Here is a 19,516-nt window from a genome sequence, read left to right on the forward strand (position 1 = left end):
GGAAGATGCCTAAGCAGTATACACCAGACTTGCTGGGGCAGTTTTTACGGAGAAACACTCATGCAGACAGAGCAGTAGAAAATGTTTCAGTCCCATGCTTCCCATTACATTGTAGGCAGTGCAGAGCCATCTGTGAGGACCAGACATGGGATTGCAGGACAGGGACCCTGACCTTCGGCTACAGTGCTCTGAAGCTGCATTATTAGGAAAGTCCTGCCCTTTCCTTGTGTGAACAGAAGCTGAGATATAATAGGGAAATGATTGGTGGAAACTTGGCTTCAGCCTTATCCTGTCATCTAAGTGTTCATGTTTAGGAAAGCACTGGCACCTGGTGATGATAAAATCACACTTTTTGTTGACCAAAATTGGTTATTTTAAGCCATGTCACTTTCCATGGGACTTTTCAGGCCTTTGAGTGATAAATCTTAGAGCAGTTGAAACCCTACCTCTCAATTGTTTCTATTGGAACCTTATACTTATTTTATCGATATTTTATTCTATCTAAATAATGTTAATTTAAAAATATTATTGACCGGTGATGGGTAGTAAGGAGGGCACGTATTGCATGGTGCACTGGGTGTTATACGCAACTAATGAATCATCAAGCTTTACATCGGAAACCGGGGATGTACTGTATGGTGACTAACATAATATAATAAAAAATCATTAATTAAAAAAATATTATTTAAAAGCAAGTGTTAGAGTTGGATTTGAAACTGGCTCTTCTGACTCCCCTGTCTATAATCACTTCATTTCATTATAGAAGCTAAAGAAAATCCATGACAAAATAAATACTATTGTTTGGAGTTTAAAAATTTGTGTCTGTAGGAAATGAGGGGCCAAGGAACATTTTTAAAGAGTAGAGATATGGGACACCTGGGTGGCTCAGTCAGTTAAGTGTCTGCCTTTGGCTCAGGTCATGATCCCAGGGTCCTGGGATGGAGCCCTGCATTGGGCTCCTTCCTCAGTGGGGACCCTGCTTCTCCCTCTGCCTGCCACTTACCCTGCTTCTGCTTTCTCTCCCTCTCTAACAAATACATAATAAATACAATCTTTAAAAAAAAAAGAGTAGAGATGTATGATGTTGGTTGTCCTTAAGGATGTCTATCAGTGTCATCAGAGGCACTACTGGCACAAATAAATGAGTCAAAAAGGAAACAGAATATTAAAGACAAGAAATTATAAAATGAGCTAAATAAGGGTCATTGGGGTTGTGAGGTGGAAACAAAGTTCTGACCTGGGCCATGGAATACTATGTGGCAAAACTAACTTACTTTTGAAAGAGCAATTTCATGACTGGGGAGAACTGGAGTTGGATTATAAGAGGGAAAGGTTGATATAAAAGTAGATAAAACAGTAAATAAAAAAATGTATTTAATAGAAATTTGGCAAGGAAACAGAGGATAGGAATATGGAGGGATTGCCATCTTGAGAAGAGCTTTTTTATGTTTTTGTTTTCAGGATAGGGAAATTTAAATTTTTGTGTGGTCCAATAAAGGAAGGATCATGTTAAGAGGGTTATGTTTAAATTTTAAGAGGGTAATATGTAGAAAGTAGTTCTAGAAGTCTTAGGAAGAATTGAGAATTTAGATTACACATGTAGAACTGAAGCTTAGAAAAGTGAGATCATGTTTTTTCTTTGATAATTAGAGAAAGCAATGAAAAGTAAGGAGAAGACATTTTGAGGTGAAAGTGAAGAGGGCGGATGTAATTTATATTATTCTTGGCAGTGTTTAATACATATTTATTGGGAGTCAACTGCCTGAAAATGAAGCCAACACAGAAAAAAGCAGAGCAAAGAGAGAGTATCTGAGTTTAATGACATTATTGAACAATTCCTGGATATTAATTGCATTCATGGGCTTCTCAGTTATGAGGCAATACAGCTTATATTTTGTGTGACATAGTTTGGGTTTACTTAAGATAGCTAGATATCTGTCATTTGCAAAATGACCTCCTCAACTACAACCATAGTTTCCTCCTTCCTATCTAATTTAACTTTACCCATGGCCATATCATGCATGACCACTCCCAGTAATACTTCTCAAACCAAAAATCAAGGTTCCCATTCCCTACCACATCCTGTATTTCAAGCCCAATTCTCCCAGTACCCTCTCTCCAAAATGCTTTTACTGCCCAGAGGTTTCCCCCTTGCTGAGTATATTCCATTTCCTTTATGTACTATTCTTTCACTTTCTAACTTCCATTTTGTGTAGTTTAGTTTTCACTGTCCAACACAGTAAATGTTTCCTTACAAATATTCTTGACTCCCTTTCTCTTGTTTCCAACCTATCTGGTAAAATACCAACCAGAGCTAAACTTAATTATCTGTCTTCTTCATGGTATTTGCTCATTTAAGATTTGAATATCAAAGAAGGGGTTAAAAAGCTCCCTTTGAGAGGGAGACTTACCAACTCTGAGCTGATAGTAAAGTGACCTGTGTATTCTAATTTGTTGGGGAAACTCTGATGTGAATTTCTCCAGGTGATGTTCCATGGACTGGAGGAGCCATTCTCACCTATAGAACATAATCTTGGGTGCCAGAATTCTGGGAGCTGAATGAGGGTAGAAGGTATGGGTATCAAAACCTAGTGTGAGAATTTTCACTTAGTACCTCTGTTTACTAAAATCAAGCCTCAATTGTGCTTGGTTTTCTCAATTTTGAGACCTTCTGAAATACATATTTAGAAAAAAAATCAGTTCTTTTGGGATGGGAATAGGCAATGATCCATCTGGGCTGAACAAAAGATGGGATCTGGAGTTGAACTTATTAAACATATTTTCAGACAGTCTGCTGATTTTAGCCCCATTTTATCTCTATTTCCAGAGATACTAGGGCCACAGTTTTTGGTTCCTCTGGGAGTCCTAAAAGGAAAATTAGGTTGCTTCTAAGTTTATCCTACTTTTAACTCACAGATTTCTCACAGATGCTGTCAATACTGCCTAGTTCGTTTGTTTTTCAGATTCCAAAGTTTTATTGCTCTTATATTCTTTCACATCTTCTTTGTTCTTATGGATTGATGCCTTCAAATATGTTCTTTACCTTCATTTTAGTAGATTTGAGGAAAGAGCAGAGGTTAACACAAATTTTAAATCTACAGACTGTACCTAGAAATGACTCCATTCTTGAAGTACTGGAAATTTTCACTCTTCCTTGTACTTTTGCTCTTTAATTAGTTAACAAATTAGCCTGCTCAAGGTGAGAAGACCTCCTTCATGATTGATGGAAAGTTTGTCAAGTCCTACAAAAGGACAGCTTCTACTCATCCTTACAGAGGAAATATTTCTGAGTATCCCTATGCAACTAATTCAATTAAAATATGTGGCTTATCAGCTTTATAACAGGTAATGTGCTTGGCAGTTTTACATATTTTATTTCATTTGCTTCTCAAAAATAACCCTATGCATTATTTTGTAATGTAAACACTGAAACTCTGAGAGGTTAAGTTACTTTTCCCAAAACACAAAGGTAGTAAGTAGCTGAGCTAAAATGCAAACTTGGTCTCCCTGATTCCTATTCTTTCCATTCAGTTTCTTTTTGCATTTTACCTAGGTGCTATTGACAAAGGAGGTACTTCTGCTGTTCTCTAAAGGAGCATGTTTTCTGCCTCTCTCATTAAGAGTGTTTTATTTTGATTTGTTTTCTTCCAGCCAAGTGAAGAGCAGTGTAAGAAAAGAATATCTAGTTGTTTTCTCTTGGGTTGTTGTTTTGCAAGTATCTAGCACATGGTCACTATGAATAATAGTGTGTGTGTGTTTTGTTTTGTTTTTTCTTTTTTTAGTTCTCTTTCGTAATTATCCCAGTTATGATGATGTTAGACATCACTTAGTTAAAGTGATGTCTGTTAGGGTCCTTCACTGTAAAGTTAGCATTATTTTCTTTATAATTAAAAAATATTTTGTAAGAAGATACTTTGAGATTATCAATAACCATTCCTTATTAAACTATCTCCTACTAGTTTTAGCACTCAGCTGATTTTTGAAAACTTTGAAAAAAATTTCAGAAATTCCTTCTTCTTCTTCTTCTTTTTTTTTAAAGACTTACTTATTTATATGAGGGGAGGAGGGACTGGGGGAGAGAGACAGCTTCCCAAAGTAGACTACCTGCTGAGCGAGGAGCCAGACACCCGTTGGATCCCAGGATACTAAGATCATAACCTGAGCCAAAATCAAGAGTCAAAATCAAGAGTTGGCCACTTATCTGACTGAGCTAGCCAGGCACCCCTCATTCCTTCTATGTGTAGTATTTTATCTTCTACAATGAAAAAGAGCATTATCTCTCTCTCTCTCATCAGTATAGACTCATGGATTTCTTCCTTATTAAACTTCTTGAGAAGTCATAATTTCTTTAAATACACATTTGGCACCATAGTCTTTCTCTTCTTTTTGGAAACTTCAATGACACAAATAGTAGATCTTTTGTAACTGTTTCTCATGTTCCTGAGGCTCTGTTCATGTTTTTAAAATCTTTTTTTCTCAGTTGATTACATACTTTCTATTAATTCATCTGCAATTTCACGGACTCTTTGTACTATCATTTTCATTCTGCTGTTGAGTCCATCGAATGAGGCCTTTCTTCTTTAGCTTCATTTATTTCACTTTTTCAGCTCTCATATTTCCATTTTGGTTTTCTTTACATATTTATCTTTGATTTAATTTTTTATTTTAACATTTGTTTCACAAACATTTGCAATTGCTCTTTTGAGTATTTTTTATAACAGATACTTTAAAGCATTTGAATGATTATTACAGTATCTGTGGTATCTTGACACTGACATCAGTTGATTGTCATTTCCCATGGGAGTTCAGCCTTTCAAAGTTCTTCCAATGCTTGGTAATATTGAATTGAATTTTGGGCATTTAAAATATTATAAGACTCTGGGTCTTGTTTAAATCCCATAGAAAATGTTGATGTTTTTGTTTTAGCAGACACTCTACCCATTTAAGGTTCTTGCTGCAGGTCCTTAACATCCTTCTGTGGGTTGGGATTCTGGTCAGTTTAGTTTTCAAAGCCTTTGTGGAGTGTTTCACATTTCTTTCCAATGTGTGCCACCCAGTGGACAGTCTGGAACCCTGGGCAGTGGTCTGTCTCAGTCTTGTGTATGCTAATTAGTATTAGATCCTTGCATTCTTGGCATGGGTTTTAGCCTGGAGTTCATAAATGACTTTATGGGGCACTTCCCCAGGAACCTCTTCCTCTGTAACCTCCCTGGTGATTTTTAGCTCCCTGGAGTCCTTCTTTAGGGTTTAGTTCTATCCTGTTGGAACTGTAGCCTTTAGACTTTTGGCTCCTGTGGGTTTCCATTACACGTTGCTTGTCCTCTTACACCTACTTGCACCCCCATGGGATTGCTTGAGATGTGGGGTACAAGAAAGTGGAGGAAAAAAAGAGAGAAAAATGGGGGATTTCTGCACTCTCTTTGTGGAGGATTTCCCCTTTCAGCTCCTCCTCCTAGACCTAGAGGGATATTCCTGGGGCTCAGCACTATGGTGCTCACTTGAGGATTTGGAGCTTGTTGCATTCAGGCCAGGAAGATCTGGACAGAAAAAACTGGTTAATGTGCTTACTTCATCTTGCATAGATCCAGCCAGCCTCCTGTACCCATTTGACATGTGCTATTGGCAGGAGTTTAAGATGCTTGGATTTTATAGTATAAAGGATAGGGAGAGAAGGTTGTAGGATACAGAAGTAAGGCTGGGAGGCAACAAGGCAATCTAAGCAGAGGAGTCATAAACCATGAAAAGTAGGACATTTTAGATGTGGCTTTTGGTTTTTGAGACTCCAAATATATATGTTTTTAAAAATGCAGGAAAACTACAAAATTTATATTCTATATAAAATTTTACACTGACAAAATAATGATCTTATGATAAAAATACAAGTAGGTATAATCCCATGTGCTGATTAAAAACAACATGGAACTTTATATGAATGTTTACAGCGGGCCAAATGGCTCTCTTACCTGTGTTCCCTCTTGCTGTGCATGGCTCATCCAGCACAACCGGGTGGTTTATCTGGAGATTGGTGAGAAGCTAGTTAAAGATTTCAAGCAAGGAATTTGTACTGTGGAACAGTGTTTTCGTGGCACATGGGAATGCATTGGAGAGAAAAAGGGTAGATGTGGAAACACTAGTTGGATAGCTATTTGAGTAATCTAGGCAATGGTAGGCAGAATAATGTCCACCACATATACCCAAGTCCTAACACCCAGAAACTCTAAATGTGTTACCTTACATGGCAAAAGAGACTTTGAAGGTGTGATTAAGGACCTTGAAATCTGGAGATTAACCAGGATTACTGTGGGAGTGCTGACAACACTGACTCCATCTTTGGCCTTTCATCTTGTTCATACCTGTGCAATGCTGTAACTCAGGGTTATGTCTTCCAGGCTCCGTGGAGGTTAATGTGTGCCTTGACTGGAATATGGGAAGGCTTGTTCTGATCTTCCCTAAAGTGGTGCACAGAAGGTTCCATTTTTTTTTTTTTAGCTAACTAGTAGAGATCCTCTGGCATACACATGGTGCCACTTTAGATAACTACCCTTTGATATTACCATAATGGCCCTCATTCTATAAAACCTGTGGCTTAAGTTCCAGATGGGGTGGAGAATAGCTGTGTAGTGCTGGGATCATTTGTCTGCTGATCCCTCCCTGTCAGTAACTTACCCTGAATAAAATGCTGTGTAAATGGTATGGAGCAGTTTGCTTCATTTTTTAGTTTCAAAGTGCCTTCTCAGTCTGGAGGATATTTTGCTGTCCCTACTCTACCTTCTAATAATTGCCCAATCTAATCACACGTGTCCTTAAAATTAGACAGCCTTTCTTGCCTTCTTATCATGGAAAGGTATTGGAGCTCAGAAGCTGGCTCATTTAACCTCTGGGTGATTTAGTTTTCACATCTATAACATGCTGGTATTAATGTTACTCATTTATTTGAGTTAACGTGAGGATTAACTGAGCAATTATGGAAGACTTGGTCCGGTGTCTGCACAGAGGAAGCACGATAAATGTTTGCCATTGTTATTAGGTATTACCATTTTAAATACATTTTTTTTTTCTTCTTGGGGGAATGGATCTCCTAATCTAGCCTTTAATTTGGAGGCCATAGCAATTGGACTTCTTGATTTGTACAAAATTGTGAAGATATAAACTCAACCGTATCCTGGTGGTACTCTTAAACACTGTGTTTGCAGCCAGTCTGACTTGTGTTCACTCATGGATGACTGATTTGGTATCTGTTTGAAGATAAGAAATATACTTCTCCAAAACTCATCTCAATAACTGATGGAATTGGTTTATATGATTTCTCATCTTGTTTCTAAATGTAACATTCTATGATTTTATTCCATGTAAAAATACATAATTAGTAAAATAGAATGCAATGTTATATGAACAAATTTCTGCCTTTCTTTCCCAACACAGATATCCCATATTCTTTATCTCTGATGCATATGATTATGCGAAATTTCAAACAGCTTCATCTTTAGGCTTTGATACATACTCTACTTTGATATGATTACATAGTTATATATTATTTATTATGCTCCAGTATGCTGTTTCATGCTGAGTGAAAAGTAGAGGAAAATAAAATATCTGCTCAATTACACTGAAATAAGAGGGCAAACGAAACAAGATATGAATAGACAGCTCAGAAAATTATTTCTATGGTGAATTTTTGTGTTCTTTTTATTATTTTACTAGTTCATTCATTTAGTAAATATTTTCAGGGAACTCTGTGTTATTGGCCCCTGATACAAATGGGGGAGCATGTTATGATTCAAATATTCCAGTTACTGTTGTAATGATTTCAGTGATTTAAATTGTTAAGTGCTAAAAACTTTAGACTACTTTTCACATTCATTTTTACATTTCATATGTATCACAGTGTACTGAAGTAGGGAGGGGACAGCCTTAGAAGAGTATCTTGAACCTGAAAACCATCAATAAATTCAATAAATGTATGAGCTAGTCTTATTTTTATTGTTCTTTACAACCTGAAATTCAGGATACAATGATGTTAGTCTGGGCTTCGTCATTTAACTATACAACATTGAGCAGGTTGGTTAGGTTCTTTGGTCTCAGCTCTCTTCTCTAAGTTAGGTGAGGGACCAATAAACTTTTAGGTCTATTCTGTCGATAGCATTGTATGATGTGGACCATGCTTACTTAAGAAGTATATACATCTGTTAATTTTTTGATTGAACATTTTGGGTTGTCCTGAATTTGCAAGTTGACCATATTACATGGATAATTCTGAAATTTACCTATACTCATTGTTCTTACTATCCAGTAGATGGTCAATAAGTATTTTGGAAGACTAAATTAGTTGATGATTAGGGCAGCCCCAGTGTTATCTGGAGCAGCTCTTGTCAATCTATCTGGGATAACTTGGCTTGGAATTTGATAGATATACCAGCACAGTACTTGGCACTTGGCAGTAAAAAATGTTGGTGTAGTCTAGTCCACATGGTAACTTTAAGATTTCTCTAAGAAATTCTGAATTGCTGAAGTTTTTGTATTTTTCTTTTATGCCTTGGATTGAGAAAGTGGCTAGAGAAGTGCTTTTGGACTTTGAACATAAAAATCCAGTGTAGAAAGTGGACTGGACTGTAGAAGTGATCTCAATGTCCCTAAGATCTAGGAAAGCAGCCCTCAGAACATATTGAGGGATTGGCTGTCTTTTTTTTTTTTTTAATAGGATAACTGGTTTTCTTGGACTTCGACATAGATAGGAATTTGGATCAATCTATAACTTTCTGTGGTCTCCAATTATCTGTCTGGGAGTAGGGCAGTTCTTATGTATCAAGTATAGTTCTTATATATTAGCTGTGGACAAGCCTCTGTTTAACTGCAACTTTTCTTTTTTTCTTCTTCTTGTTTTTGTTGTTAGATTTTATTTATTTGTTAGAGAGAGAGAGAGAGAGAGAGCACAAGCAGGGGGAGCAGCAGAGGGAGAGAGAGAGGTGACCTCCCTGCCAAGCAGAGCCCAATGTGGTACTCTATCCCAGGACCCTGGGATCATGACCTGAGCCGAAGGCAGATGCTTAACCAACTGAGCCACATGGGCGTCCCTACAACTTTTATTTCAATTGCCCATTTACTTGTTTTTCTTCACTACTGTAATTTAAGGCCCATGATGGCAGTGATCATATCTCTCTGATGTGCTTCTTTATTCCTGGCACCTTTCCCAGTACCTGGTGATAGGAGCCACTCAGTAGGCAATTATTGGGTCAGTGTAAACCAAGACTTCATAATAACCCTAGTTCGGTGTCAAAGAGATTTCAGTATTGACGGGAATGCTGATTTTTTTATGTGTGGGGAGGTGGAGACTCAGAATGATGGCAATGCTCACCATGAAGAAAGAACTGTCATTGTCTATGTTGGCAAAGCAAAGAACACATTTTCCTTACAAATACCCAGAGTATATAAAATTGGATTATTGGATTTCAGTTCCATGTTTTTAAGGATTCATAAAAGGAAAACCAACCAGACACAGGGCTGAACCAGCAAAATATCAGACAATTTTAAATGGTAGTTGAGAAAGTGTGTGGGGAGAATTACAGAAGAGGGAAGGAAGGTGGTACTGGTTGAGGATTAGCTGAGGCAGCCAAGGGTATTTACAACATGATTTTGGCTGACACAGCAGACACAGCTTGAACCAAAGTCAAGGGCAGGAGAGGGAGGCAGGGACTTAGAGAAATTGCTGTACAAACCTGCAGGCTACTACCGACAGAGAGATCAAGACATGTTTTTACTGATAAGCAGGGCCAATGCAAAGGTCAGAACTTTGATCATGAGAAATTTTAATTACTCAGATATTGATCAGAACACCTAGGAGCCAACTACAGAAGGGAGAGTTTGAGAACAGAGCTGGATTTCTTAGATTCACACTGGGGGACCTGACTGCTCCTCCTAGCTGTGGTCAGTTGCTATTCTAAATGCATCCTAGGAAAAAAGCCAACTATGATAATGGGTTCGACTTTGGGGAATGGCAGTGACCGCAATATTATTAGACTTTAAATGCTAAGTGGAAGAAACATTAAAGGAAGTTGATTTTGAAGGAACGTGTGGAAAGCCCTAAGGACCTTTGATGGAAATTTTATAATGTAAAGGGGAAGAAGAGAAGAATATTTAAAGGTGAATTGAAGTGCTTCTTCAAAATCAATAAAGAAAATTAAACCTTCTTAATGATCTCAGACCAATAATACAGTCTCAGAGCCAGGATCTCCCCCATATATCAGGTGTCTCTCTGGCCTTTAAAAAATTGCTTTTTCTGACTTTACATGTGTCTGGTTGAGTGAATGAGCTTTTATTTGGACCTTGGTTTTAGTGGTTACTATCATATCAACAAAGATGCCCTAATTAATGTTCTCAAAATCTTTCACCTGGGCTTTGCAGTGTCCCCACAACTATACTCTCTTCTCCATGCCTTGCCTCCCTTCAAATTATCTTCTGTAAAGACACCAGAATCCTGTTTCTAAAAGACAGATTTGTTTCTAAAAGACAGTTTCATCCTTTGTTGAACTCTTATTGTCTTGTATGGGAAAAACAATTATCTAAAATTTGGTCAGCACTTATTTTGTCTCAGTGTTTGCTGCCCTGCTCTTATAGGAATCTTGCACGCTAGCCATTCCTAAATACCTTTTATTTTGAAATAATCTTTTTTTAAAAAAATACTTTTACTTTAGAATAATCTTAGATTTACAGAAAACTTGCAAAGATAGAATGGAGTTTACATATACTCCCACCCATTTTTTCCTATACTTAGCATCTTCTACTACCATGGTGTATCTTAAAACAAGGAAAAAATATTGGTACATTACTAGTAATTGAAATCTATTCTTCATGAAGATTTTACCAATTTCTCCTTTAATGTCATTTTTCTGTTCCAGGATCCCATGCAGGATACCACATTGCATGTAATCATCATGTCTCCTTATTCTCCTCTGGTATGTAACAGTTTCTCAGATTTTCCTTATTTTTTATGGTCTTGAGAATTTTGAGGAGTAATGGTCAGACATTTTGTAGGATGTCTGTCAGTTGGAATTCTTTGATGTTTTTCTTTGTGATTATACTGGAGTTATGGGGTTTTGTGAAGTATACCCATGGAGGTGAAATTTTTTTTTCATCACATTATATCAAAAGGAACATGCTATCAGTATGACTTGTCTCTGTGATATTAGCTTTGACCTGTTGGCTTGCCAGGTTTCTGGACTGTAATGTTAATAGTGTTTCCTTTCTATATTCCTTGTAACTGAGTCACTAAGTCAGCCTACATTTAAAGGTGAGAGGAAGATTGAGCTTCACCTCCTAGGGGGAACAGTGTCAACATGTATTATTAGGAATTTCTCTGCAAGGATGATTCATCTCTTTTACCACATTTGGGTTTGTGTGTGTGTGTGTGTGTGTGTGTGTGTGTGTTTTGTTTTTGTTTTATTTTGTCTATCTATTTATTTTTTTAGTCATGAATTTATATCAGTATGGTTTTAGGAATATTCATTTTATACTTAGGTTAAAATCCAATACTACATTATTTATTTTGTTGCTCCCTGTGTTCCAGCTTTGGCCATTGTGAGCTTGAAATTGTTAGCTCAAATTTTTTAATACCTGAATTAGTAAGGACTCTTTAGCTACCAGTAATGAAACCAGTTCAAACCTTCTTAAGCCAGAAAGGGGAAGTTTATTATAAGGACAGAGGTGCATCTCCTAGAACCTTTGAGTCAGATTACAACTGGGTCTCAAAAGGACTGAGAGAAGTCAGGACCTGTACTTCTCTCTTTGCTTTACTGTCTGTGTCTAGTTCATTTTTTTCTCCCTCTATAACCTCTGGCTACATAGTGGGACACAGCTGCTATTTCAGACCTACTGACTTCTCGTGTTAAAGTTACAGCCATATATGGAGAGTGATATGACTTTCCTAAGTTTCCACATCAAATTTATTTGGAAAACAGTTGTATTTGCCTAACTTAGTTTAACTGGTCCAAGAATGTATGGTCAAGAGTATGGCGTGGGTCATGAAGTGCAAACTTGGCTCAATATCATAGATGGGGAAGATATTTCCCAGAGGATGGTAGGTGCTTTGAGCTTGCCAGACACCCCTAAAGCATCTACTATAAACATATGTGGGCTTACTAATGCTACTTTAAATGCACCTTTATCTTTGGTCTATACAGAGAGTTTCATATGAAGCATGTGTTCGAGGATATTATCTCTGCTCAACTACTTCTCTTAGTTATACTCTCATGTGATCACCTACATTATTTTATTAATAATGAATACACTTCCTACTTCCTACTTCATCCAACAGTATCTATTCACATATTTTTTCTCAACATTCTAAGCCTCTTGAGAAAGTTCTCTTGTGTAGTTTATCTTAACATCTCTAAGATCTAATACAATCTGTAACACATTATAGTTTCAGTAAGTGGATTTTGGATGAATAAATAAATGTATATTAGTAGGATATGTATTAAATTATGGTAGGGCTGAGGGCACTGAAATTAAAGTGCAAAACTAATGAATTTCAGTTAAAAATATTAATACTTGCTGATAAAACCATTAAAAAGATAATTTTCTCTCTGCCACTCCCCACAAAGAAGCCCTAGAAAATAGGATGCCTTAAAAGAAAACCACAGATCTTCAGTAATGGAAAGAATTGGGGAGATTCAAAAGCAAGTAAGCTGAAAAAAATTTTAAGAGATAAGTGGAAGTGAAAGAAAAAAAAACAGAGTATTAATTTTCAGGGTCTAATTCAATCAGCAAGAAAGGATTTCTCAAATGTATTTGTAGGAGACAGACGGTAAAGAGAAAATTGGTTTGCTGAAAAATGAGAACGGGGAATTAGAGACATAGGCTAAGCAAAGGGAAATGTGTTCAACAGCTGCATTTGCTTTGGTCTTTACAAATCTAAGGGGAGATAAGGAATCGCGTAGAATAGAAACCATAGTTCTGTTTTAAAGTAGGGAAGCCACAGCCGAGGATGAATACATGACTCAGAAGAGAAGGGCAGGTCAGACTACCAACTCTGTCTAGGCTTGCTGAATTCACGATGGGAGTCCTCATCTCATACTTGGTCTTGTCTGGTTTTGGAGTTTTCAGTCACCTACCAATAATCCAGTGCAGTTTTAGGAACTCCACGTGGAATTCTCAACCTACTATTACTTTACTTGAACAAAAATGTTGCACTGGAAAGAGTACACATTGATAAATCAGAGAGAATTGGAATTCTGGCCTTGTGTTGGAGAAAAGAGTTTGGATTACAGTAGCCTGTCATTTTAAATTAAAACTTTGGCAGAAGTGCATGGTGCACTCGGTGTTACACACAAGTAATGAATCATGGAACTTTACATCAAAAACTAGGGATGTACTGTATGGTGACTAATATAATATAATAAATATTATTTAAAAATTAAAAAAAAAACTTTGACAGAAGTAGTTAACAAAATCATACATAATAAAATGAGCAATAGGCCAAGAAAGATTAAGGAGAATACTTGCACTTAAGGGATGGAAAAAGCAGAGGGGATCCATTAAAAGAGATTTAAAAAGAATGGTCCAGAAGTTAAGAGGAGAATAAGGAATGTCACAAAGAGAGGAGACCATTCCAAGTAGAAGAAAGTGGTCACCAAATCAATGTTGCAAATTAAGCAACAGTTGGGTTTTTAAGAAGTCCTTCGAAATAAATATTATTATATCCATTTATAGAATATTATTTTTGATTATCTTTCCAGAGATACATGACTTTCCTTTGATTTTTGTTATTTTGACTTTTATTGAAATGACCTACATTTTCTAATGCCCAAACAACGATATGTTTGATGTGGAGTTGCTCTGGTAACATTATCTTTTAAGTAACATTATATTTTTAAATCTTGTAATATAGTTTTGCTACTTTATTTTTTTTTCAATATTACTACCAACCACTTCTTAAGAAGATAAACTATGGTATTATATGATTCTTCTCCCAATCCCTACTCCAAAAAAAAAAAAAAACCTACCAAAAACCATTATTGGTGGTTCTTTTGTTCTTTAGGAGGATGACTTTTGAACTAGAGAACAATTTGGATTTTGCATAGAGAAGATTTTTTATTTAAATCTCATTTCTGTCATTTCATATCTATAGGTTCTTGGATAAGTTAGACAAGTCATTTTATCTATCAGAGGCTTATTTTTCTCATTTGTACATCTAGAAAATGGGTCTAATAATATCTATGTCATAGAATGGCTCTAAAGATAGATGTGAAAAGGAGTGTACAAACAAAGATACTAGTTTCTTTGTTGCCGTGTAAGCTTATATTTAATTATGTTTATTTCAAATAAAATGATTTTTGAACAGATTAATTTTCTCGAGGTTAAAAAGTTCATGAACCTAGAAGTCAATGTCTTTCCATATTCTTACATTAGCCCAGAGCAGTCCCTGTAGTAAACCATTCATCTTGGGTAAATAGCAACTTAAGGTCATTTTCTCATTTTGTGTGTGGTCTCTGCAGATTTCCAATTACACTTACACAAATACGTTAGGCTCCCCCCAATTAAGTGATATCTTGTTCCATAGTTAGTCTGCTGAAAACATTGAATACCAGAAATTGAAATGTCTGAGTTGTCATTTCTTCAGGGTTCCAGAGAAACAGTGGGATTATTCAGGCAAATATATGATTTCACTTTCATTGCCTCAGGCTTTGCTTTCACAATCTGCCATTGGCTGTCAGAGTAAATTCGTGGATCATCTTGAAGAAAAGGAAGGTCAAAGTCACCTGCCTCAGGCAGAGCCTTGATTATATTATTACATACCTGGACCTTTATCACTGACTTCCTGACTCCATATTCACACCAGATACTGAAATGTTGACTGATGATGGATTTCTTCATTTATTTTACGATCTCAAATTTGGTGACCTGCTACCTCCAGGACTATAAGTTCTTTTATAACACTATATCCTATAGAAAACTCTCTCTGACCTAATTGCCCAACTCTGCTCCTCTATCTCCCCAGAAAGCTTGATTGAGTGCCTCTGAGTCTCCTGTGCATACCCCCTCACAGCACTTACTCATCCCATTGTACTTCATATATTTCCATGACTGTCTCCTCTGTTACCTATGTCAGCCTTGGGGGAAGGTTTATCTTTATGACCTATGTGTCTATATCCCTATGTTCATAATACCTGCATTGGAGTAGACATGCATTAAATATCAGTTGAATAACTCAGTGAATGGATAGAGTCATTATTTGACTTCAGATCCTATGATATTTAATATTTCTATGATTCCACAGTTCTTATTTGTAATGCATGCATCAACAGGAATACTTCATCTCTTACTCTCTTGGTTCCACAGTGGCCTTTGCCCTTTTCTGTTTTCAACATACTTTGAAAACATATGCTCATTTTCATATTACTCTGAAACCATGTTAGGATACTTGAATCCTAACTAGATTGCACTACAATCATTAGTGTTTTTGCCCAGCTTCTAAAAAAAATCCACTTGGGAAGAGGGCATTTGAAGGTTGAAGATTCAAATCAAATGTTACCTTCTTTTTCTGTAAAACTTGTCTTGACTTTCCAGAGAGTGTTATATCACTAATGAACTTTCTTCATTCTGTCTTACAGAACTCAACCGGTCATGGTTTAATTCAACCATTTATAGGGAAGACAAAGACTGAGAGCTCCCAGAATAATATCTTTCTTATCCATATTTTGTTTCTTTTGCCTGGCTGAGTGTCACCTGCTAAGACTCTGCACGTATTATTCCCTCTGAATAGAACACTCTAGTCAAACACTATCATTACCACCTCCTACCCTATTCTGGTGCTAATGCAAACACATACTTCACTGAGTAACCCCTAAATATCCTTTCTATTTTAGATTTTTCCTATCTTCAGAAATGTCCCACATGGTTGTATTTATCATATTGTGTTTGAATTTTCACTTTATTTTTCCATACTAGCTTATGAGGTCCTTTAGGTCAAGAACTGTGTCTTATTCTCCTTTGTGCCCCTCAAGGCTTGTTTAAGCTTGAATATAATACATGATGAATACAAATAGTTTTAAAATAAATATACCACTGTACCATTCTTCTGGGCATGTATCTAGTCATTATTGGCCAGAGAGTGAATCCTTCTGGCCAGTTTTGCATGCTGGTATCTATACCTAAACTTCATTAAGTGAGTTCATTGCTGTGGTGATATTTAGAGAGTCTTTATAGCTATTGTCTTGGGTTAAGATTCAGTGAGTAATAATGGGAACATAATAGTTACACTTTACATGACTGCTATTGATTGGATTTCAAGAGAAAGTTTATTAATCTTAGCATTTCCTGTGGCAGAAGAGTGGATTTGTAGATTTGTCTTTCTCTGGGGGGATGACTCAGCTTACAGAAATTTAGTTCCAGGAACTTTAAGTAAAAAAGGTACAATTGCAAAATGCCACACAGACGTGTCTACCATGTCAATGGTTTTTTTGGTGGCAGCCTGAATGAGGGCCTCCTGAGAAGTATCAGATGTTACCTGTATTACGCATAGAAGCTCTTAAATAGCACTGATGAGTGTTTCTTATTTTCTATAGATCACCTGTTTCCTTATAATCAAGCTATCCATCAACCCAAATAAGGTGCCATTATATTCAGTTCCCTATTGATTATTATTGTTTTGACAAGATCTTCAGGGAAAATATTAGTTAGTGGTTCTTCAAAATTGGGAACCTAATTAGCAATGCTGATTTAGTATAGTTGTGAGTGAAAACACTTTTTAGAGTTAACTCCCCCGTGACCCATTTTCTATGCCAATCTACCTAAGCTCTCCCTTTTCTTTTCTTTGTCTCTCACTTTATTCCACTCTTATACCTAACTTTGTTGAGTTTCTATCATATGTAGGCCTTTCTTTCAACACTAGAGACAGGAAAAATTAAAACCCAAATGCTATCTTCAAAAGTTTTAAGGTCTTATGTAAGTAAACAAATAATTTCAACATAGTTCAAGTATTTTGATGAAGATGTGTACAAAATATTGAGGATGAAAAAATAATTCAGTCCATCTGAGATGGAGAGAGATGGAAAACATTCTCCCAACAAAAAACTCATATACAAATAAACAACAATAAAAACAAAGATTCTTAGTGGAAATTATCAAATAGTAGTTCACTAGGGTTGAGAAAATAGGGCATCTTAAGAGGGAATCACATTTTTCTACAGGGAATCACATAGACTTTTAAGGGAAGTAGGGATCTGTGCTATCCAATATGGTGGCTAATAACCACATGTGGCTATGCAAATTTAAATGAAATAACATTAAAAAAATTACAAATTCACTTTTTCAGTTACACAAAGCACATTCCAAATGCTCAATAGCCACATGATGCTATCATATTGGACAATATAGGTATAGAGCTTTTCTTTATTTTTTTTACTATGTTCAGTTGACCAGCATATAGTACATCATTAGTTTTTGATATAGTGTTCAACAATTCATTAGTTGTGTATGGTATAGAACTTCTCTAACACAAAGGAAATTCCATCAGGTAGTAGTGGTCTAAATTTTAATAATTATGCTAAGGGCAGAGGGCATGTTTTGGAGAAATGGCTTATAATTCAGATAGTTTTGTGAAAGAGAAGCTGAGATAAATTATAATAACTACATTCATATCTGTCATTGATTAAATACTTACTGTGTTTCATACTGAAACATTTGATAACAAATATTAGTATTTCCACTTTTGGAGATGGACATTGAAGTTCAGAGAGGGTAAGTACTTTCTGAGATCTCTTAGCTACTGAATGAGTGGAAGGAGAAGGCTGGGCCCAAAGAGAAGGGTATTTAAGAAGTTTGAATTGTGTATATCACACAGTGGGGAAGAAATGAATGTTCTAAGCAAGGAGGTGATATGATGGAAGCTGCACCTGAAGAAAAGTATTCTTGTGGTGGTGGATTGGTGGATGGCGTGTCTGTGGTCAGGGGCATAGTTTCCATCGGATGTCTGAGATTAGACCTCAGAGTATTTCAGAGTTCGTTGAGTTCTCTGGAAAACCCAGGTTGGGATTATCTCCCTTTTTTAAGTTATATCAAGAAAATGTTAGAAGGTGGGCATTTCAGGAAAATATTATAGGTTATCACATAGGCAGGAATGTTTTTTAGTGTACAGATAGTCTTAGAAAATGTAGTTATCCAAGACATTTATGGCTTGTAAAATTATTCATATGCGTATGTATATTTATAATTATGCCCACACTCCCACACACATACCCACTCACCTCCTCATGTATATATCGTATCATAACAATTACTAATGTTATAGACAAAGGTTTTATTTTAAGATGTAAATTCAGTAGAGTTTTAGTATTCTTGGTTTTATCTTTTCATTGAACAAATATTAATAAAGTCCTTCTCTGCTAGGTAACAGAGATGCAATGACAATTTAGTTTATGTTCTAGTAGAAGGTACAGAAAAGAAATCATGCAATTGCAATACTCAGTAAGTGCTACAATGGCAATTTGTTCCCTTGCTGAAGCATAAACTTGAATACTGGGCTGTGGATTACTAAGATAGTGAATGATGTTAGTCGATCACATCTCAGTACAGCTGAGTTGTTCTCTCCTTCTTCTTATATACTTATAAATTCTCCTATGGTTGTAAAAATGTTTTATTTATGAAATATTTCTGACAAGGGAGAGATAAAACTTTAGTAAATGTTGAAAACTGTGGTTAAAATTTGAAGCTGTGCCAGGGAATTCATTACACTCAACATAAATATAATTTGAGGTAAAGGAGAGAGTTTGAAAAATAACCTACAGGTATCTCCCGCTTTTTGAAATTTTGTGTTTCACCACTTTGCTTTTATGAAATACTCAAATTAGTATCTGTTTTCACTAACTGAAAGAAATCCAAATAGGATTTTCACTTTCTTTTTTGTAAAAAGGCAAAAGTAAAGTAGTGTTTAGTTTTCATTTTGCAGCTAGTCATTATACAGGCAGTGCACACTCGGAGTGGTGAGAATGGCACCACAGCCTCCTTCCCTGGGAACTACACGCAGCCTCTCAGCATCAGTCTGTCATAGCTTTGAACTGTCTGTGAGCACCTGTGCTTTATCTCGATTTATTATGTGTATCCATTAGTAAGATGTGTCCTAAAGTATCAGAAAAGCCTGAGAGAGGTTATTTTGGGGGTCTGGGAATACTCAAAAAATTTTACATATGAATTAATAGTAACTGCTTCTTCACTTTATGCCATTTTGGCTTACAAAATGTTTCATTGGAACAATCTACTTTGAGATAGCAGGGAAAACCTGTATTTATAAATTTGCGATTCACAAAGTTCTAGGATGTAAATATATATGACTATCAAGATAGTGTCAAGGATCTACTATAAGAGAGACAAGTAAAAAGCCACTGATTTGGGTCTCCTAAAAACAAGTCACACAGAGATCACAGTGGAAATACCATAAGGATGGTGCTGGATTTTATTCTTGAGGATGTCTAGACAATACTGGCTTAAAAATACTCTATGAGAATTTCTTCTCTGGGTCTTGCTG

Source organism: Ursus maritimus, unplaced genomic scaffold, assembly GCF_017311325.1.
Source record: "Ursus maritimus isolate PB19 unplaced genomic scaffold, ASM1731132v1 scaffold_16, whole genome shotgun sequence".
Classification (NCBI taxonomy): domain Eukaryota; kingdom Metazoa; phylum Chordata; class Mammalia; order Carnivora; family Ursidae; genus Ursus; species Ursus maritimus.